Source organism: Onychomys torridus, chromosome 5 (assembly GCF_903995425.1).
Source record: "Onychomys torridus chromosome 5, mOncTor1.1, whole genome shotgun sequence".
NCBI classification, from domain to species: Eukaryota; Metazoa; Chordata; class Mammalia; order Rodentia; family Cricetidae; genus Onychomys; species Onychomys torridus.
In genome coordinates, this window is record NC_050447.1 from 95,437,421 (window position 1) to 95,461,133 (window position 23,713).

Genomic DNA, 23,713 nt, shown 5'->3' on the forward strand with positions numbered 1-23,713 from the left:
GGACTCAGAGTTGTTTATCTTCATTAGAATTCCATCTAGTGCTGCTGTTATTGATCTGAACTGGACCTGGTGTGGCTAATAAAGTAGGTGTACATTTTAATTGAAACATGAATATTTAAGTAGAGGAGACGTCTTTTAAAGAACCCTCATGTCATGCAGTGAGATTATGTATTATTTTAATTGTCTAGGCTATTAACAAGTATTTATTCAAAAGCCTTCTCATCTGCCACAATAGGTTTCTGGGTTTGCAGTGCAGGCAGTCAGTCAGATCTCCTCTAGAACCAAATGCATTGTATGAAGAGATGTATTGTTTTCCTTTAATGTTTCCTGTTGAATAGTGGTAAATGGATTCCTAGGCTTGTATTTTTTCAGCTGTTAATTTAAGATAGTGTTGGGCTTTGTTATGGACTTTGCCACTTTTTTTATTAGATTGTCCTCATCAGTCACAATTATATTATTTTGGGGATAGCAGGAAAGATCAAGAGTGACTTTGCTAACTTTGGTCTTGTACAAAGCATTTGTTGAAATAGACTATAGTGTATTTGCTTTATAAAACAGAAATGTGTTGATAGCAGCTAACTTGAGGCTGCCTAAGTCAGGCAGGCAACTGCAGCAAGGAACTGTTTTTGCATTACACCCCTGCTAGACTGTTTAGATCATTTTCCTTCCCTAATAACCTTTTTTTCCCTGAAATTGTAATTACAGAAATATTGAGTATTGAATATTTATACCCAAGATAGATTTTTCAAGTATCAATAATATATGCTCTCTCCTGCCCTTATAGAGAGAACCACTGAAATATGGCTTAGTTTTGAAGGGAATTTGAGCCCAGTGGAAACACATTCCCAAGTAAAGGAGCTTTCTCTTCATGTTGCTGATATTGAGGGGTCTCCCTTTTTCAGCTCACCGTCAAATGCACTACAGGTGACTCACTGCTGGACAAAACAGTGACTAAAAATCTCAGGTCTCCTTTTTTTGCACCTGGATGACCTTGTGGAAAGGACTCAGCGCTTTGGGCTTCAGATTTCTCATCTGTGAGATTGGAGCAAGAGCATTCTCTACCACTCAGGATGGCTTTGTACTCTTGAGGTGCCAGGTAGATGAACTGTGTATTTCAGTTTGGGATGGGAGCCAGTACCAAGCAATAGTCATATGGAGGTGGGAAACCACATGCCATAGAATTTCAACTACAAACATTTTCAGGAAGAGTGGACAACCTCTCACTTGGACAGAGCACTTCCTGAATAGAACAGTCCTTGCCATGGTTCCACCTTCACAGGGAGCATGCCTCATTCGTGAAGGACTTAGAGACTACCTTTTTCAGGTGCCCTGCACCTGCACACAACTGCTTCCACACTTACAAATGAGAATGCAGGGAGACCCAGAGTCCTCCAAGAATTCATAGTGTGGCTCTTGTTCATATATACTTGCAGTAAAAATGGTTAGGTTGATTAACATGTGTTTGAAGGCTAACTGTAACCATAGTCTGCTGAACTCATGGCTAATGTGTTTTGCTTTCTGGACATTGTCTACCACTGAACATGTGTAGTATAAAATTCATGTGTTTCACAAATAATCCTAGATAAGCCTGACGATGCTGATATATTCAGAGGGTATCCCTTGGTAATCTAAGCCTGGCATAGAGTCCTCACTTCTGAAGTTTTTCTCAAGCATGTATAACCTTCTTTGCTTTGCCAAGATTTGGTAACTGTGAGAAGGAAACAATCAGCGGGATTTGCTGGGCAGCAGTGGTATCCATCAGTCCCTTGGTTCGATTAGAGACCATCCCTTAGTAGGAGAGTAATCACTACTCACCAAGCTGACTGCTTTCCATAACTATCCAGCCGCTTCTGGAGCTCCTTTCCCTCCTATTAACTGTGCTTTGGGGCTCTCTGTGAGTGCTTAACAAGTTCCTGTGACCTGAATTCCAGACTCCATTGTGGATTATATGAGAGATTTGATAATGGCAGAGAAACCATTTTATTCGTATACGTCCAATTAATGGGAAATCACTCACATTTTAAATAAGGCATAATGAGATGAAACCATTTTAAATTAAAGGGCAGATAGGAATCAGAGTTGCTTAGCTAGGAAGGATATCATTAGGTGCTGATATCTCATAAAATATAAGTCCTCATTGATCAAAAAATATTTATCTTATAATTGCAAAGTAAATTATGTTTAATGGAAGATTAAAAATGCAGTTGTAGGGAGTGCAACAGAGAAAAGATCACCTCTATGTCATGTGGTTGCTCCCTATTGTCACCTGAAAGTGTGATGGGTAGGGGACTGAGGGCAAAGAAAGGACATAGGATGAGATAAAGAGTCTGTATTAGTTACTGCTCTGCTGCTGTGATAAATACCATAACCAAACAACTTTCCTTAGTGTTCTAGAGGGCTAGGTGTTCAGAATGGTGTGTGTATTAGACTGACTTACAGGCTGTGCTCCAGCTTGTCCAGCAATGGCTGTCTCCTGACAGAAGGGCCAGGGTTCTGGTAGTTGTTCAGTTCGTGAGACTAGATTTCTCAGCAGTCCCAGTCCAGGGCTGGAGTCCCAGGGCAGTCCTGCTGTTTTTCAGTCTATGCTGGAATTCTGAAGGAGTAGGTTCTGACACCAGTGAAGGAATGGTTCAGGAACAGGATAGATGCATCTGCTAACAAGAATGAAGACAAGCAGGCAGAAAGCAAAACTTTCCTTCAAGTCCTTTCATGTGGGCTGCCACCAGAAGGTGTAGTCAAGCTTTAGGGTGGGCCTTCCCATCTCACGTGATCCAATTAAAAGAGCAAGCAAGCAAACAAACGCTCATAAGTGTGCCTAGCTGTTTGGGTTTTAGTTGATTCCAGATGTAATCAAATTGGCAACTGAGAATACCTGTCACAAACTGGAAGTGAGTTGAAGCTCTAAGCCTTCAAAGCCCACCCCCAGTGGTGCCCTTCCCCCAGCAAGGCTGTAATTCCAAAGGTTCCACACCCTCTCCAAATAGCACCACCAACTAAGGACTCCAGGTATTCAAATACAGGAACCTATGGGAGCCATTTGTTGTTTAAATCACCGCAGAGTCAGAATGAAAGATAGTTTCCAGAAGTCATTTGCAAACAATGCAAAATAAGAGCTGGAGAAATTAGAAAACCCCCAACGTGAGATCCCTAGATGACGTCAGCAAAAATGCCAAATCTAGGGCTGGAGAGGTGGCTCAGTAGTAATGTGCACTGGCTGCTTTTCCAGAGGATCTAGGTTCTACTCCTAGAACCCATATGTTAGCTCACAGCACTCTAGGACTCTAGTCCAATTCTAGGGGAGCAAATGTTCTCTTCTGGCCTTCATGGGCACCTGGTACATCCATGGTGCACAGGCATACATTCAGGGAAAATACACATGCCATGAAATAAATAATTTTTTGATTAGCCTGAGTTAGTCCACATACCAGGCTGCCTCCTGTTACCGGTCATAAAGAGCTAGACCTCTGAGTCAAGAGACTGAAACAGAACCGAGGTTGAGGAGCAGGAACAGGCCAAAGGGAACAAAATTTATTGGTAGTTCCATTAGCTCTTTTGTAGCAAGTGTTGAAGGGAGAACATTGAACATAAAAACATGAATTTAAGAGCCACTGGCTCCTAAGTGTTGTTTGCTTGTCCTCTTCCTTCCTGCTCTTTGGTTACCTGTAAAAGTCCGCGCTGACTGCACAGTCAGAAGGAAGTGGTCCTTAGTGAATCTAGGGTAGAAGGAGATAATTAAGGAGGTAGGGGCTCCATTTCATTTCCCCAGTTGCACTGACATCTTCTTCAGGGGTCTTCTGAAGCCTACGACTGTTACCAACAACAACTCACTCAGGTGTCCCGGGGTGACACCACCCTGCTCTATCCTCTAAATTCTTATTTTCTACAACATATGGCAGTGGGGTATCTATTACCCTACTCTGTCCCTGTGAATTCTTTCTTTTTTTCTTTTTCTTTTCTTTTCTTTTCTTTTTTTTTTTTTTTTTTTTTTGGTTTTTCGAGACAGGATTTCTCTGTGTAGCTTTGTGCCTTTCCTGGGGCTCACTTTGGAGACCAGGCTGGCCTCGAACTCACAGAGATCCGCCTGCCTCTGCCTCCTGAGTCCTGGGATTAAAGGCATGTGCCACCACCGCCTGGCAAATTCCTATTTTTTTTTATAACATATAGCAGTGAACTATTAATTCTCAAGTTTCCTGAGAGCAGAACTTTGAATTGTTTATATCCTTAAGATTCTCGCACCATGCCTAGGATTTAAAAGACATTCAAAATTATCTCACAACCACTATACAAACAGCATGACTGTATCTACGTCTACATCTTGGCTAATAGAACCTATTTTTAACACAAGCCATTCTTTCCATAAATCTTTATGTCAATAAACAGGTTGGGCACCAGAATATGGAAACGATAGAGCAAGATAATTTCTGCTTTCTTAGGACAGAAAGGCCAGATGTTCTCTTTGAAGACTTAAGGACTGATCTCTCTGTTCAACACCCATCACAAGCCAGAGTCGGATAATTATTGTATGACCCTCTATTCTTTCATTGTTGCCTTGATTCATATTTTCCTCTTCTCACTCCATATGTGGTCAATTCAGTGGTTAGTCACAGTTCTTCCTGCTTGGGGACAGTAGTTACACCTACAATTCTTTGCTGTATTCCCCTTTGACTTGGTCTGATGGCTTTCTTGCATCAACGGGATGTGCATAGATGTGAAGAAAGTAGAGTCCTATCTGTTGTACGTCAGGCTTTTCTACCCCTGCTATCATAATGAGAACTGTGTACTATTAGTGGCTGCTGCTATCTCACAGTAAGCCCTAGACTAAGCCATATGGGGTGCAGTTTTCTGTAGTCAACCCCGCAGAATTAGAGGTATGACCAAAAATGTCATCTCAGCTGACCTACAGACCTGTGAGTACAAGAATCACTTAACTTTTGAGATCACTTGTTATATGGCATCTGTATGGCAGTAACTAAGACACTAACGGTTCCACTTACTTAGCTTCTGTCTTTGAAAACTCCTTACTCTACAGATGTTTCCTTACACAGATCTGACCACATTATTCCTGCCTCTAATCTTCCTGTTGCTGTCTGTTACCTGGCTCAGAAAGTTTCATAGTGACATAATTGTCCTGTCTCTACCTTGTGTTTTCACTCTCCGCCTTTCCTGGGCTGCCAGCATGTCCTGAATGCCCACTGTTTTTTTGTATGTGCTGTAACACTTCTGTCTCTCTGTGTTAGCTCATCCCCATTCTCTCTGCCAGAAACATCTTCTTCCATCTGCCTGGTGAGAGTCTACTTATCCTTTAGGAGTCTGTACAAGTACCACCTCAGTGTGATAATTACCATATCCCTTTCAATTCAATATGATACTTTGCACCTCTGCCTCCACAATGCAGAATTCAAAATTTCTGTTGGAAAATACCTTCTAACTCTACAGTAGCCATTTAATTATAAATCTAACTTCCCAAATTACATTGATGTATTATTGGACACAGAACTTTCATATCTCAATATCCTCTAGATGCTTCGTAAGTATCTGCTCAATTAATTTGGGTTAAATCCTGAATGAATGGCCAGATATATCTGACTAATCATTGAAAATGGCCCTTCTGGCTGAAAATTGAATTGATTTGCATCATTTTAATATAGAATGGCTACTGTTGCTCGGCTCCCAGGGGCAAAAGGTACTAAGTGTTTTACAGTTCTGCTGACTAAAGAATTGTCTTAGTTAGACATGGTAGCACATGCCACAATCCCAGCAATGTGGATGCGGCAGCAGAAGGATCCAGAGTGCAAAGCCAGCAAGTCTGAAGTCAGCCTGGATACTTCATCAAAAAACCAAGCAAGCCAACAAAGTAACCCATCATGCCTAAGATGTCAATAAGCTCTACCAGTAAATTCTTCTAAATCTATACGTCAAATTCCTTCTTCAGATATCAATACCTTGAGAGACTAAGAAAATAATTTTGCCATTTGTTGCTTAATTAAAGTTGCAGTAATAATCTTTTTCTTCCCAGTGTAGCTTTATGTATAGCGATGAAAAGCTTCAGAGAAATTGAACCACTGCAAAATGAATTCAGTTTCTCTTTTCCAAGTAGCACAGTTGGAACTCCTCTTTCATTTTCCAACTCCACTCATTTATTATAGCACTGTTAGTCATGCTTAACCCACACACCTTGGCAATCAGGGAACCCTCTGGTCTCCCATTTGTCATGGTTTCAGGCCATAGAGGGGAAATAATGTCAATAATAACATTTATCTTTTCCCATGATGGCTGTCAAGAGATGTTCCAGTGCAGAGGACAAACACAGCTTCTGGCTACCTCTCCCTTTTAGGGGACTGCTGCTACCCAAGCAGACCCAAGAATGTGAGTGTGAGGGTTGGGGTTCACAGATGACAAACAGGAGCATGTTGAGCTCATCATAAAAATGACCACTGTGTTTAACATTTGCTTCCAAAGTTCTATTAAATTAGGGGGAAATTGCATTATCCTAAGAGTGCCATAAGGCAGGAAGACCCCCATAGGATGCAGTTTGTATCTAGACAGAGCTGAAGGCAGTAGGTTCCCTTGATGGGCTCTGGTCCCCATGTTCCTCATTTCTAGTTGACATACCTATTGGTGTGGCATGGTTAGATCTGAAGTGGATGGCATATGGATTTTTGCTGCTTGAACTGCCACAAAAGGAAGTGTCATTGGCATAGAATGCCAGATTTCCATTTTGTGAATCACAGAGCATGGAATTCTGTCCGAAGGCTTCCTGGCTGCAATGTGTCCTTAAAGCAGCAAAGGGTAAAAGCTATGCATCTCCCAGGTGTACCATTCTCAAGTAGGTGATTTATTATGATGAAAAATCTGCATGAAATGGCTATACCAATGACCTCAGGTATGGCAGAAAGGCTGCCTGCCTTGTTTATTGTGGTCACTGAGCACACAGGATATTTGCCCTCAAGCCTAAGCTGAGAAGACACCAGTGAGGTATGGTTGTTTTCTAAATGTTTTGGATAAACAGAAATTTATTTGTGCATATACCAGAAAAAGACGTTGAGTAAAAGATCTCTATATTTAAGGGGTGCAATTTGCCATAACTGTATTCACTAGAATTTTCAAATTATAAAACACTTTGCAACAGAGTTAGCTGATGCAGGAGACCTGATACTGTCACCCAAACACCTCAGATTTTGTCTCTTCTCCCGTCTATCCTCTTATGGAGGGTCCAAGGGAAATTTTAAGATTTCCCAAACAGAATAAAAAAGAATCCTATGAAATCACCTTAAACTTGATGATTTAAAAATTATTTCTTTTGTTTTTGAGACTATAATTGCAATATTTTTCCCCTTTCCTTGCCTCCCTCCAAACTCTCCCATGTATCTTCCCTTGCTCTCTTTCAAATTTATGGCCTCTTTTATCATTAACTGTTGTTTTACACACACACACACACACACACACACACACACACACACACAAACATACACACGCACACGCGCACACTTGAAATACATTTTTAAAACTAGCCTGCTGGTTCTGTATGTTACTTGTATGGATGTTTTCAGAACACAGCAATGTGAAATGGCTGGACTTTGCAGTTGTGTGTCATATAGGAGCAGAGTTGGTTAACCCTCAGAACAGACTGATTCCCAACAGTCTTGCTGCATTTTCCACAGTGCCCTTTCCTCTTTCACATACCCTGTTCTGTGATCACTTAAGTAGTTAAATAAAGTGCCATTAAGTCTAACGGTACGGACTCTGAGCCTACGGAATGGGGTTCAATTCCAGCTCCAGCTTTCCTTATTGGATAATTAACTTGTCTTGTTATTTGTCTCTTTATCTGTCATATATGAACCTTAATAGAATAGCTGTAAGTATTAAATGAGCCAATTGAGATGTAACTACCTGAAACAGCCAATATTCAACCACTTATGAAATGCAAAATTAGTTGTTCTCTCTGGCTTATCCTAATGTATGTAAAGCACGGCTTTCTGGGAATGGAAGGGAAACATGGGTTCTACCCCAGCTCTTTTCATATTTGGCCAGCATCTGCACTCACCACCCACCTCCCAGGCAGAGCTTGTGTCCTTAGACACCTGCATGGCCAGCTCTGCTGTGCTTTGAATTGTACTCTCCTGGCCAGCTCTGGGATGCTGCTCTGCCAGGTATCAGTCTTAATCATTGCATCACCAACCTCTTCCTCTCGATGCCATGTGAGTGCACTGAAGTCCCACTTACACTTGAATCACCTTTAAGTCAGGCATCCTCAAAGGGCCTTCATCCACCTTTTTTCCCTTTTCATGTATTAATCTACTGAAAACTCCATCCTACCCTCACTAAAAATATATCACAGCCAAGGAGAAGTCTGGTTGTAAAATATATTGTTGCTCCTTGAAAATCTCTTCAGGTTTTGACAAATACAGAGAGACCTCTTCCAGGAGGTCTGTTCCAGATTCCAGGCTTTTTTTTTTTTTTTTTGCTTCTTTGCAGCACCTTGACTCCATTGGACACTTGTCCTTCCCCATGAAGACTGTCTCATGGTGGCTGGCAAAGTGCATATGTGTGCAAAGGATCCACAGTACACATACACATGCAGAGACCAGCCCACATGGAGAAAAGTTATATGCAAAGTAAAAAATAATTATGGCTGATTCAATTACTAGTGTAATTTTAAAAAAAAACATCAAAGGTAAGCAAAATTAGAATCATGTCTCTAAACTTCAGTAGTACATATTTAATACTGAAATACCTTTATAGTTACAAAAGGCATGCTATGCCATTGCCTAGCTTTTCCTGGGAGATGTAAACAAACATCCATTCATCCAACATAGAGCATCAACAACAGACCAAAGAAATGATTCTACTCAAGTCTAGCTTTGTAAAGCGATGAGTTTAATTGGAGTTTCTTACAGGAATGTGGGTGAGGAGTGCCTACAGAAGTATAAACAACTTATATGCAAACCACAAAGAAGAGTTTGTCACTCCCAGCAATCATTAATTACACAGATAAATCCTGAAGCCGGGCCTGGGGGTGGTGTGTTGTGTGGTTGTGGCTCTTCCCCCTACTCCACTACAGAAAGACAAGTTAAAGGCCCAGTGGTAGAATGTGGGATGATGCTGCAAGCTCTAGAGGGCCATCACACGCCTAACAGACAGTGTTCTGCAACACATGCTTTCCAAGACAAAAATGGGGTTGGAGCTGATCTAAATGTAAGACTGGAATAAAGCTCCGATGAAAAAGATTGACATAGCAAATAATAAAATAAACCTCACACAACCATGCTTATCTACATAGCTCCTGTTCTAATCTCTTCCCTTCGTCCTGAACAGGTAGCCAAACCATCCCTATCCTTACCTAATATATCCATTGTTGTTCCTCTTCGGAGGTTTTATTCAGTCCCTAGCTGTCTCTATGCTGAAAAATCCTCCAGGAAAATAGAATGCTGTCCTCGCCGTAGGTGCTTGTCAGAGTAGCAGTCAGTTCCTGATTGCCAGGTTGGAGGGTCTCTCCCCAGAGCTAGTCCCATCCCACTGCCTTACAGTATGGCTGTCCCACCTCTGTGATCCTGGGGTCCTTGGCATTTTGGACTCAGGCAATGCTGCCTCTATTCCATTATGACATTTTTAGCAGAAACATTCCCTCAGTCTACCTTTTTTGTTGTTGCTGTTCTCTTGTATTACATCCTCCTGCTCACTCAAAATCCCTTGACTTTAACCATTACAGTAACTAAATTGAGTCTCCTGAACTCCATTTGCATGGCTAGTCCACAGACCCGTCAAGCTGGATAAGTCTAAGCTTCACAGCTTCACAGCTGGCTTTTATTGTTCTCTAAGAGCTCCTAGGTGACTTACCCATTTCCTTGACTTCAGACCCTGTATCAATCTCTGACTTTCTTACTTCTACTTCCTAGTGGGTCCTCAATTTTACTAGCTGCCAGTATCTGAGAAAGGGACATCTCTGTGGTGCTGTGACTCTTCAGAAGCTTCCGTGTCTTCTGCGGACTGTGTTTGCTTTTTGTTCTTTCCTCAGTCTGGACTTGGACCATCATAACTATCTCTCCACACTCAAAACTCATCAGGGCCTAGAGAGATGGCTCAGAGGTTAGGAGCATTTGGTTTTCTTGTAGAGGATCCAGGTTCTATTCCCAGTTCCCACATGGTGACTCACAACCATCTTTAACTCTAGTTCCAGGGGATCTGACATCCTGCTCTGACTTTCACAAGCACCAGACAAGCACATGGTACACACAAATGTTGTCATAAAGTAAATCCCCAAATGCTTCAGTTCCTTCTTGCAGCATAACAAAACTGGACCTTCTGCCCCAGAACATTTTCTAACCAATGTGCATGTCACATCGAGCCACACAACCCCTGCTAACCTATAATTCATCATCTTGATTTTTGCTTAAGCATGTTCTACACTCCCAAATCTCTGTCCTAGACCATGGTCTCCCAGCTGTCAAAACCCTTTCAACCCTCCCTTTAATAGCTAATCTTCAGGTTCTACAGGTTCTTCCATTGAGGCAGGGGTGACTATTCCCTCTGACGTACATGCTGTTTTTGTTGTAGTATACTGGGATTGGACCCAAGACCTTGCACATGCTAGGCAAAGGATCCCCTGCTCAGCTGCATTCATGGTCCATCTTTATTTTTCATTCTAATGTCTTAGTAAATTACCCAAACTTGCCTTCAACTCACTCTGTAGTCTTTGTGATCTTGAACTTTCAATCCTTCTGTCTCAATCTCCGTGGTAGCTACTGGTCTTCCAGGCCATTCCCCTTTTGTTCCCTGTCTCGCTGCACTGAACACACAGCCATAGGTGGAACTTTGTCTTTGGTTCAGAGAAGGATCACATCACTGCCTGCCCCGCCTCACACCACCTTGAAACTTTGCTGTAGAATTCCAGAAAGTAAAGAAAGCAGAGGCTCAGGTTGGACAAAATTATCCAGCCTTTCCTTCTGCCTTCTTCTGGACTCTACTCTTGAGAACCAATTCTTACTTTTCTACCCCAGGATGTATAACACAAAGACAAATGAAGCCATTGTAAATGGTCAGCAGGTATCAACTGAGTTGGATGAAATTGATGAAGATAGGAGCTAATAAATGCTTCTGTTTTTCAGTACACTGGTAATGCTTCCAAAGGTTCATGCACAATTTAGAACACACTTTGCAGCCCTTGAACAGATCGAACCAGCAGGTGAAGGGCAAAAATAGGCCTGAAAAGTCTGACTCTGTAGTGATGGTTTCTTGGAAGACCAGGAGGGTGGGGGAAGAAGGTATTTCTGAAAGAAAAGACAAAGATTTTATTCTGCCTTAAAAAGCAACCTCTAGATTTCCATTTGGGGAATTTACTACCTGACAAAAGCCTTTTGATTGTCTGCACTTGCCTGTGCCCTGAATGGAGAATGAAAGCTGGGAAGCTCACAAACATACTCACACACCACAGCACCCTGTGGGACTGAGGATCTGGTCACTAGCTGGCTTGCTGGAATACCCAGAGCTACCAAAAAAGGAAAAATCAACTGCTGTCCTTGGCTAACTGTCATGGGCCATGGCTGGTAGCCGCTTGCTGTGTGTTGCCAGAAAACTTGACATTTTGCTAAACTTTTAAAAAGTCTGTGAAAACAACTTTCTTGTTAGGTATTTCACAAACAACTGATGGTCTCCATTACAAAGCCATTCAATACAAAGCAGGTCTCTAGAATTGGGGTCATATGTGTGGTGGGAGGGGGTGGTAATGAAGCAAAGGTATGCACATAGTTGTTCATTTCATTATGATTTCTAGAGAAAAGCAAAATAACCCTGCTCAGCAGCAACTATATAAAGGTAATCTATGAATACATTTATTTCTGTGTTAGAATTTTTTTTTTATCATTCAGAGTTTTTGTGACTATCTACATGTCTAAAGCACTTTTTATATAAGAGGAATATAGGAAGCAGAATGCAAAAATATGTATCAACTAAGTCAAAACCCAAACGATTAAGTGGCTTTAACAATGGTTTCTTCAACACTGGATTTATTTTTAAGTTTATCCCAAGATTACACATTGCATGGAATATGCATGCTTTTTGTTCTGTAAGGGGGAAAACTTGGCTTCTGTGAGTGCAGAACTGTTACCAGGCTTTAGGTATGCTATAGTCAGTGGTTCAGCAAGTCTCAGGGACCTTCTTGATCTTGACCCTCCTTGTCAAAATTTGGCAAAAGTTGTTGATTCTTACGTGAAATATAGCCTGGTCAGGGCCAGCCATGCTAGCTCAGCCAGTGTCTGGCATCTTAGCCTGAAACTGATTGGTGCTAAAATCAGAAATCGTCTGAGACTGGATTCAAAGTACATTCACTAACTGGGAAGAAGCACTAAGCAGATGTGCAGGTCTTGGAGGAAAACCGCTCTGCTGGGTTTCCATGGTGGGGATGGGCAGGAGTGCTTCCCAGAACACCTCCTCCTGCTCAGGCTGGAGTGCAGCTGTGGGAGAGGGAAGCAAGGGAGGCAAGTCATGAGTCACCAAGATGCTTTCAAAGATCCTCATCTCCTAAGTGCCCATGATGCTGGGGAGAACAAAAGTACCCAAAAAAACAACCTTCCCTATCATGCCTGAATCCTCCTCCATCAGGTACCTAGATGTGTTCCTGGGGGTTAGATAATAAATTTAGTTCTAAAGGGTACCTGGGGGTAGCTCTGGGTGGGTATACCTTCACAGTAAAAAGTGAAGCAATAGCGTAGGCAAAGCAATAGCACATACATTACACAGAAATCACCCAAAGGTACAGAAAGGACCAGCTTTAGGAGAGCTTTGGCCTGACTCAGAGCTCAGTGTGCAGAAACTAGGTCTATGAGAGGCTGGGGAAAGATGGAACACATGAAGAAGAATTAACAAGTAGAACTTCATTAATTTCCAGATAGCATCTCTGAAACCGTGAAAGAAGTTCATGCCAATTTATGGAAGCATGTTACTGGTGCTTTCTAAGTATTAGTTCAGTGGACAGACACCATACTTCAAACTGAAATTTTTGTTGAGATGTATTTTTCCAGTGTATTTTCTGAATAGCCTAGATACCTAGTATAAAGTAGATTCCACAGTAGCACAAGCAAGAACATTTACCCATGATTCAGTGCTGTTGATTATTTGAGCTATTTGCTCTGTAAGTCTCATGCCTGCCAGTGAGCTGGTAGAACCGTAGACAAGCTGTTTGGAAACCATGCTTGATATCTCCCTGGAATGACCTGATAGAGCAGAGGACCTTGGGGCCAATTTTTTTCCCCCTTGGGACCAAGTTTTTTGGATCATCAACTTAATAATGACTTTCTAAAGTTAGAAACTTAAATATACGAGTGAGTAGCAAAGTGATAAAAATATTGTGCTTTACCTGAATTTTATTTCGATACAAATGAGGTTGTAGAGCCTGTTCCCTAGGAAAGCTGGGAGTGCCAAGTCCAGAGGGTTTGTTCAGGGGTCGGTCATGACGCACAGGCACTTAGCTGCGAGTGGATGGGGGATGGTTTGAAGACATTTGGTCATTTCAAACAGTTGATGGAGAAGGATTGGGGCTGAGAGCAATCAGTTCATCGTGGGAGGGCAGCAGTGCTTAGCTATGGCAAACCGCACTGTTGGGATTACATTTCTAGAGTGCTGAGAGTTCTTGCTGCTACTCAGCGCAACTCCAGACACACTGTTGTGTCAGTACTAGCTTCTGATAAAGGCACTTCTGTTACCAAGGGGTAAAGTAAATATAACTGCTTTTTAATAAGTCACTTTAGAATTCCCTAGGTGACATCTTTGCCCTATGAAGGTCGTCCCCCCCGTCCCCCCCACACCCCTCTCCTCTTCCCCATCTCCACTGTGTTTCTAGACCCTGCTCTGTGCAGACCTGTTGGATCTGTTGCAGACTCATCTGCTTTGTCTATCCTTGTCTACATCTCACCCTTGGCCTCTGATTCTAGTTGCCTAATTCTCTCCTGCACGTTGCACTGGTCTTTACCTGCTGCGTGGAGTAAGTCTCCTTGCTTGCCCCGTCTTCTTCTTCCTCTTTTGCTCAGCACTGGCCATCCTTCCGTTATGCCTACCTTTCACTGCTCTGAGGCTGCAACAGGAGATCAGGATGTGTAGGCATTTGGCCTATTGATGTGCCTGCCAATGTATCTGCCAAACTGAAGCAGAAAAGCCAAGGAAGCAATAGCCTCTAGTGCTTAAGCATTTGATGAAACAGCCAGCATAGCCAAGATTTAATCTCTAACATTTTGGATGAAATTAGTCTTCAGAATGAGAATATAAAAAACCAGTGTTATCTTCCTCAAAAGATGGAAATACTTCCATGTGAAATTGATGTGTTTCAGGGTTAGGAAAGATGGACTCCCAGGAATGACTAGAAACTGGTAAGTGTAGAGAGAGCCCCAGGATCCCCCTTTCACAATGACACAGAGGCTGTTTCCATTTTGCACCGTTGATAGAGTATCCTACTGTTGACCCAGTAGCTTTTTGCTACCATATTGCCGGGGACATGCTTGGCAACACTGAACTGAGAATTTGGGCATTTTCGTTTTTCCTTTTGGCACGATCCTCTTTAGCATTCAGTTCTGGGACGCATTTCCCTAGCATATTTGGAAAACTTGAATTGGCAAGATGCTGAGCTCTGAATTTTCCCAACTTTCCTTTCCAAGACACTCAGGATTGTTAGAAATGTGTCACAGCAGACAGGCCTTCCCTCTGTCTCCCATGGAACTCAGGTTAGCCCATTCTGTTTTATCAAGTCTGCCTGGCCCCAAAAGTCCCATACCTGCATTCTAACCCTGTGAGTGTAAATCAGCTGTCATTTGGGAAGAGGAATGAAGGAATGTGTGGGTTGTAAAATGGGTTTGTATTTTGTGGATCTGGTTTTATTTCACAGCATTTGTAGAATTTGCCTATACTTTAGGCATTTTTGTGGGAAATAACATTATAGCAAAGCCTGAAGAAATACCACCAGGTTATTGCCTCACTTTGTATAACTCGGCCTCAGATGCTGTGAGACTGATCCTGCTCTGGCGGCTTGCTTTGGCAGTTCTGAGGCCATGGCTTGCTATCTCCTCAGACAGATTTCTGAGTCTTTGTTCTGAAAAATCCCCTGCTACTAGATACAAGGTTGAAAACAAGGTACTTATGTGTATTGCACCTCACTGTCTCCATTTGGAAATGGAGACTTTATGATATTAGCTTGTGGAAAATGTGCACATTCATTTGTTGATAGTTCTGTGCCCTACAGATGTCTAGCCCCGTCACAAAGAGCTTACTGGCCTGCGACCTAATGATACATCAGGTTTTGTATGTTCTGTTCGTGATTGTCTTTCCATGTCAGTGAGAAGTCAAACAGCTATCCATGTGTAGAATAATCCTATGATCAGTTATTGATCTTATTCTTCTGAGGATAAAAAGTTATTTTGATCTGTTTAAGTAAGATTTTGTGTATGTTTTGTATTTCAAATATATTATGTAAAATAATCAGAGCTTATTATACTTCTCAGCCCAAATGACTGTACAACTCTATCTCCCATGTCTCTGGAGTGAGAGAACAAGATAAACCAAGCCAGTAGTAACTATGCCTTCACTCATTTGAGAGGGGTCTCCATTTCTGAACATATAGCCTTATTAACATGATCTAGTCTAGGCTATAATCAGCCTGGTTCTGTTTTAGAAGTGAGTGTGTGTGTGTGTGTGTGTGTGTGTGTGTGTGTGTGTGTGTGTGTGTGTGGTGTGTATGTGTGTAGTATGTGTGTGCGTGTGATGCATATGCATGTGTGGTATGTATGTGGTATGTGGTGCGTATACAAGAGAGGTGTCTTAAGAAGATGAAGATGTGGTTGAAGGTAAACTTGTTGAATTATACACTGTTTGTTTGAAATTTCACTGAAGCTCAACATGACCCTCAAGACCTTATAAAGAGAAACAGCCAACCAATGAAAAAGCCATGTAGCAGAGCTATATTTTGCACTGTGAGGTCGTCACCCACATGTTCATTGTCATGATTCACATGCATCTGGACGAAGGAGGTGTTGAAGACGTAGAAGCAGCATGTTTGGGACGAAGAGTTTGAAACATATAGATTGGTTATTATTACTGGTACTTCTTTGGAATGAAGTAAATAGAACCATCTTTTCCCCTCTTTTAATGCTTAATGTAACAAGTATCTTTTAAAAAAATTGTATAGTCAGTTTAGAAAGCATTCTGTTGCAGTTACTAGATTTTTGAGGGGGAAATGTGCACAGTTTATCACCTAACAGGACTTTTTTGGTCTATAAAGTTTAAAAGCATTACAAAGGTCTCTTAATTATATAGGATTTGTTTGATGCATTAAACAATCATGATTTTGGAAATAAATCAAACATAGAATTTGCCTGGGAACATGCAGGACCAGGGAATTGGCAGTGCTTCCCCAGAACAGAGCAAAGACCTTGGGCTCAGTGTGTGGCTAAGTGGAAAGAGATGTCTTGGGACTCATGGATATACCTGCTGCCTCTAATTATAATGGCAACAGCAGTTCTAAAAGTTACATATGCTCTTCTCATCCCACAGCTTAGAGAGAACTATTAAGACTCAGGTAGTTAAATAGAGCATCTATCCTGTGATCTAAGCAACAGGAAGTCATGGAAGTTTCCTAGGTGACTATTTATTAGGAAAAGTCCCTCTGGAAATATCAGAGAAACTGGTTATTTTTCTAAGTTAGATCTATCGGTTGTAGGTTAGTCAAAGAACTTACTTTGCTAGCCTTTAAATAAATAAATAAGAGGGAACATATAGGACTGAAGTTTTAAAAATATTAGCTGACTAGCTTTGCATTTTTGACTCAAAAATTGGTTTCTGGGGGGAATAATGTTGATTGAAGTGATTATAGCATTTCACTTACTGTCTGATACTTCAGGATCTACCAAACTGGCCGCTCTAAAAACCCCTCTACTTGGTGAACGAGGCCTTTAGAAACCTCCATGCTTCTTCATAAGCCTGTTAACTATGGTAGCTACTGAGTACCATAGTATGCTAGATACTCACCTCAGCTAACTTTGACTCACACAAAGAAATAGGAATTTGCAGTCCCCTATGATGATGTTGACCTGTTCTTATAATAATGGATCTTTGGAGATGGCTTGAAAAAGTGAAACACGCACCCCATTCTCAAAATAATGCCCTTTTGTATGACATACACCGAAGACTGCTCATCTTTTCCTCTGATTAAGTGTGTCTGCAGTGATCATCAAACTTAATTATTTCTAAGAATCATCTAGAGTTCTTGAGAACCTGTCAATGAGGTCTTGGTTTAAAAGAATCAATGAGACCCAGGAATCTGCATTGTAATAAGGATTCCAATTCATATGTTTGGCATGGAACACACTTACAAAAACTGAAACAAGAAATCCTTTAGTTCCAAACACAGCTCTGGTCAAATTATTTAACCTTCTAAGACCTCAGTTCACTCACCTACATAATAGGGATGATAATATTTTTCAGGGTTGTAGTAAGGACTAAATTGGTTAATCCAGGTGAAATGCTTAAGACGTTTCCTGAAGTGTTTATTAAGCTTAATCATGTTCATTCGGCCAAGCCAAAGAATTAAGAATATCATGAAACAGACTATTTCAGTCGTATTGATATTCTGTTAATATATTATTGAACTCAACTAAAGAATCTATCGAACCGATATATTGGTGAGCAAGAAGTCATTTAATAGAGTTCCACAACTGATTATCATTGCTTACAGAATAAAACCTGAGCTCTCGCCTGGTGTCTAGGGCTCTACTTACTTGTCTTGCCTCAGACAAAACACCACACTCCTTGCATAAGCCCTGAGTAGGTCTGTTCTTTATATCTCAGATACAGTTCCTCTCACTTCCACTTAATTGTCTTTGATTCTTTGGATTTGGCTCAGATAGTGCCGCTTCCAAGACATGCTTCCTGGTCTCACTAAGTCAAACCTGCTGTTTGTGCTCATTGCAAACAAAGCTCAGCTCTCTGCTGTACACCACAAGCACACTTTACTGTGTGTTAGTCTTCTGTATTCAGAACCAAGAACTGTAGGGCAGAAACCCTGCCATGTAGTGTATCACTCACTAGCTAACTTCCTGACACTGTCAGTAGCTGCCAGAAAAACACTGGATTTTGTTGAATGGAGGATCTGGATGGAATAAAATATTTCTGCATAAAAAGTGTGTCTTTAGATATTTTCAACAAGGTAAGAAGGTAAGAGTAGACCAGTATTCTTAGAGTAGAGAAATTAGCAAGACTGATTACCAGAAAAGCTGCACTGTCCACAGCACCCAAAACCAGCAAACAGTGGAGGAAATTTGCTAGTATTGGAGCTGGGTGTCTGGCAAGCAGAACTTGGTGAGAATTCCTTCTTAAGTGCACAGTGACATAAAGAGACAGTGGAATATTGGAGTGTATAGTCCTCAAGGAGCGAATCCAGTGCTGTGATCAGTAGGGCAGAGCCGAACACCAGGGGATGGATGGTGTGGGATTCGGGCCAGTTGTCACACTCACCGTAGGAGTAAAGGGAGCTCAGAGCTACTGTTCTTGGGGAACAGAGGATGTGTGCTAAGCAGCTAAGTCACCTTGGCTCCCAGAGCTGGAGACATGCAGTGGATTGTCTCAGTCTCAGCCCCGTCAGAAGCATGCTTTCTGCCATTAACCACAAAGATCTCATATTTGCAAAGAACTTTATGGAACAGTCTTTCTTAAGGCCATGGTGATGCTGATATTGACAGCAGATCTGCTTAGATCCTAACCTTTTATTTCGTGCTTGTCATTTTCTATATATGTAGACATGTATGTCAGAGCATAGCTTTCATTTTTTCACGTTTGTCATTTTCTGTGTGTATAGACATGTGTGTGAGACATTGATGTCTTGGATTCCCCTCCCTAAGGAACCTGACAGGGCCATTCATGCAGCCATTCATTGCTCAGTGGCGGCCTCTGCTGGTAAGGAGAAAGTCATGCACATGCACATGCAGAAGCTGACATTAATTCTGTTCATGCTATGTGTGGAACCAGGAGAATTTAAAGCGAACAGGAGGGGAATAAATGCGAGGGATGAAAATGTGCTGAGAACACTGAGGGAGGTTGCTCCTGTCTGGGGCACATTGGTGAAGTGCTAATGCAGGAAAGAGCTTAGCCTAAGATTCTGTGTGTACAAAATCCTCCTGATTCAGACATCTCAATATTTAAAGGCTTGCTAGGAACGCGTTGGGAGAGACACCATTGCAAACTTTTATGTGAGGTCTTCCAGGACTATTAGGTAATGATTAGTTCTTAAAGGTATCTCATCCGTTTGTTAGAAGTTCCTATGGATTTCAATTGGGGTAGAGGCTGTTTAGGCTCATCTGCATCTTGAGTAGGAATCAGAGTGTGGATTCTCTTGTGGGACCCCTGCTGGGATGAACGCTTCTCTTTCTGTGTGCTTTTCTGGGTGTGCAAGCCTCACTCGTGCATGTGCTGTATTTTACAAAGCAAGGCAGTTACGGAGCATTTCTGTCTGGAAACTGTATGTGAAAAGAAGGTGGAAGAATGCATCACAATCAAATAAAAGTAGAGGGGGGAAGAGATGAGATTGCAGTTGATTATGGGTCTGGCAGCAGATGTTCTACACGAATCCAACTCGCTGCAGCCAGTCTGTTTCCATGGCAACAGAATCAGTAATTATTGAGCCCTGGCACTCCCCCCCACCCTCCTTCCCACCAAGGTGGAGGCTGATGAATTTGAACTATCTCCTGCTCCTTCCTATTCCTCTTCTTTCCCTCTCTTTTTTTAAGTCCTTTGCAGGAAAAAAGCAAAGGCATTGAGGAGAATTGAGGGAGCTATCTGTGTCTTGACAAAGATTGTAAGAAATTAAATTACAAGTGATCTTTTTCCTTGTTATAGTATCAGATCAGAGCAAAGCTCTTCCCAGAAAAGCCGATGATCTCTGAAGATGCTAAATAAATGAGCAGGAGTTTCCCTGAAATGGAAGCTCCCTTTGATTGGCTGATCTCTCCACAACTCCTGCCAATCGGAGCACCCCTGGGCTTCAGCTCCATAAACATAAGCAAAGCTACATGCTTATTCTTCTGGACTTGGAGCGTATTCCATTCGAAGGTGTGCAGCGGGTCTCTGTTCACATGGCTCAACTGGAAACCTGTTTCTTGAACAAGCTTACTGGGGAGCCATCTGGTCTTCCAGCACACTGTCCTTCTGGGGCACGACTCTAAGTCATATCCGTGGCAGCGGCTTAGAAGCAGTGTATACCATTGGGGAAGATGGACTTACAGAAGCTTGGTGAGTAAACCTCCTCCGTCTTACACATCTGTGCACTGGTTATTAGCAGGCTGAGATAGAATGTAGCTTTGTTCTATTGTCTGCCAAGAAAGCCGACTTGGAAGGAGCACATGGAAGAACACCCATGCAAGGGTTCCCATGATGTAGGAGGCTGTTTCAAAAGGCTGCATGCTTTGTTTGCTTCTGGTTGGATTGGTAGTTGATTGTAGATTATATGTGGATGTTGGCAATCTAGTCAGGATTAGTGTGAGGAGTAGAGTTGTGTCCTGTCTCCCTGGGTATTGATTCATTTCAAAGAAAATGTGTTTAAAACTAAATTAGTAAGAATTAACCCTGTGCGATGCTGAGAGGGAGAGAACAGTGCAGGCATGGTGCTTGAAGCTGCCAGGTTGTGTAGCTGGCGTTTGCATTGAGAAGAGAAATGGTATTAGAATGGTCTGTCACTCCCCAGCCCCCTGGCCACAGAAGGAAGCATCTCTTCTCCGTGCACTCCTATTCTCAGTTTCAGAAATGTGCAACTGGTCTAGGTCATGTCCTTGCCCCCTTTCAGGAAACCAGTGTTCAAACTGAAATGTGCTTTTCCAAATCAATCTCAGAGATGAGTTGAGATGCAGTCAGAAAGATTTTAGCAGCCAGAAAGCATGTGTGAAAGGGCTCTGTGTTACATCTCTCCAACCCTCTGAGACCCAGGGGGTTTGCAAAGTTACGTTTAGGCATTGGCTCAGTACCAGAGATGGAGTGCTCTGAGCTAATGCTCTGCTCCCTGGGGTGTAATTTTCTGATACTAGTGATGAAATCTTTAATGTTCAGCAGTCATAGACAGGCAAGCGAACAATACTGTAAATAAGCAGAGAAGATCAGTACAGGGAGAGGAAAGGTCACTGCCCTTGCAGACCTCCTGTCTGCAAACTTAAAAATATAAGTGTCAAGAGGAAGCCCAGGCACAATGCAGAATTCTACAGGAGCTATGATCTTGGCAAGCATGAGAGGGAAGGTGTTGCCTTCAGCTTGGATGCAGAGAGCGGGGGTTGAACTTGACTTTCCATCTCTGCCTAAGATCTGTTCTCTTGTCTCTGATGTTTGAAGCTTCATCACTGTTGCTTTTTATAAGAATGTGATTTCCTGTCTTATGTGAGGAAAGTGGTGTAGTATCCTTGGAACCTTTTATGGGAATGAGATGGAGGGAATAAAGCATGATCATTGAATTCATAAAGAAAATTATGTGAAAGAGTGGTATATGGGAATGTATTGATTGGACCCTTAAAAAGAGTGTGTCATGGCTATTCACATGGATCTAAAATGGAAATTGTTGTGTCCTGAATGGGAATCTGTGATGAACTGATAAAGAAACAAAAGATCTAGGTAGGCTCTGCCTGTGTGAGATTTGGGAGGGGCCACTGGATGAGAAAGATCTACTCTCTCCCTTAGAGAAACAAGCTGGTGCTGGGGAGGTCAAGGAGGAATTCTTGACTGTGGGTGACAGTGTACTGAGGACCGGGTCATCTACCAGAATAGTGACATCTCCCTTAGCTGACATCCTCTGTCGACATACAGGCTGGTCTCTGGTCCCAAGAGGCCCCTGGTGATCAGATGCATTGAGTCTTCCACCTGATCAGAAGTATGTTTCTCTGTGTGAGTGAACTCTTCCCAAGAATCCCCTTCTGCTGCCCACTCCAGTGCAGGCACCGTTTTGAGGAAGTCTGCTTTCTCGTGGACACATGTTCAGGAACAGTCATCTTGGAGTGATTCTCCATCCACTTTTGCCCCTTCTCTCCCCCAGCAGGGTCACTTTACATAAGGGAAGTGCTGTCGCCTGTTGGTGAGAATGAGAAAAAAACAAACAAACGAAACCAACCTTTTGTGGAAGAAGTAAAAAACGTTTTAAAAAATCTAAAAGTGTAATTCATAACCTGTATTTGGTTCCTGGAACTCTTTAAGAATATGAAAGCTATGAAACTCTCACCTGTCCCCAAGAAAATATATTTTGCATCATTCTCTCACACTTTGACAACAAGCAGTTTCTGAGGAAGAGATCCCTGTCCTGGGGAATTGCACACCATTTTTTTTTTTTTTTTTTTTAATGCACCAAGTCCCCATCAACTTTTTTTTTTTTTTTCAAAATGTGAACACCAAATACTACTGTATCTCCATCTCTGTTAACCTTACTGGGGTCAGCAGCGAGACTGTCTTCTGAATGAGATTAAAATTAAAAGTCCTGAGGCGCCATAGAGCTTGCTTTGTGTACACAAGGCCCTGGATCTGATGCCTACTATGGTTTTCTGTCTCCTGAGCTTCGTGAGTTGTTGGCAAACTGGATTTTATGGGGTTTGCACTGCAGTTGTACCTTTGGGGTTAGTGTGGGGACTGTGCCTTGTGAATATTCTGCTCATTCCTGAAAGAGAAAGCTGCTTTCCATGGCCCTCCTGTCATTTGTAGCATATAGGATCCCAGAAAGATGAAGGTAAAGATAAATTACAATAAATTCACTTAATCTTTTGAAAAGAACAAAGTTATGTAGTAGGAGCCTAAGAAATATGAATATATTGAATCTCATCCCTGAAATTAAGTATTGAGAGTTTGAACGAGAATTCTTCACTTTTCCCAGCAAGTCTAATAAAATTGATCACAATATGCTTGCTAACCTGTTATTGTCATTGTGTGTTCAGTACAATTCTGTGCTTCAAATATAGAAGAATAATGGGATCTTCACAATATTCCTGACTATTCTAATGTATTTTAATTCCTTAAGATTTTCATATAAGTGTTTTGATCATATTCAACCCCCACTTCTCCTTCTAACTCTTCCCAAATCCACCCCTGACCTCTCTAATTCCCCCAAACTTCATTTCCTCTTGTTATTTTTTAATAATCTACAGAATTCAGTTTGTGCTGCACACATACTCATAGTGTGGAGCCATCTGTTGGAGCATGGTCGACATACTAGGTGCCACATTCTTAAAGAAAACTGACTCCCTGACTCCAGATGCCATCAACTGTGTATAGTTCCTCAGTGAGGGATTTGGGCTCATGAGCCCTCCCAACTCCTCCGCCATCCATGCTTGAATGTTGACTGGCTTGCTCTTTTGAAGGTCTTCTGCAGGCAGGCACAGTTGCTGTTAGTTCGTGAATACAGTGGGGTCCTGTCATGTCTAGAAGATACTGTTTGACTCTGGTCCTCTCTGATCTTTGGCTTTTACAACCTTTCTGTTCTCTCCTCTTCAATATACCTGAGCCTAGTGGGGAAGTGATGCAGGTGTAGAAATGTGGATGAGTACTCCACTGACACTTTAGTCACCTTATTGTGATCAGCTGGTGGATTTCTGCATGGCCTGCCATCCATTACACAAAGAAACTTCTCCAGTGAGGATTGGGAATTTCATTAACTCTGGGAATAGACAGACAAAGTAATAGGGCAATATGATATTATGTCCATTTAGCAAAATAATAATAGTAA

General features: G+C 41.9%; 1 protein-coding gene across 6 annotated transcripts in view; it reads left to right on the forward strand.

Moving 5' to 3' along the window:
- Elmo1 (engulfment and cell motility 1) overlaps positions 1–23,713 on the forward strand; it is a 534,802-nt gene that overhangs the window by 375,812 nt on the left and 135,277 nt on the right. Inside the window, exon 1 of one of the 6 annotated variants that reach the window (XM_036187574.1) lies at positions 19,913–20,259. The exons of the other annotated variants lie outside the window; for them this stretch is intronic. The gene's annotated coding sequence lies outside the window, so the exon portion shown is untranslated. Of the gene's footprint in view, positions 1–19,912; positions 20,260–23,713 lie in introns of those variants that run through there. 6 annotated transcript variants of the gene reach the window in all.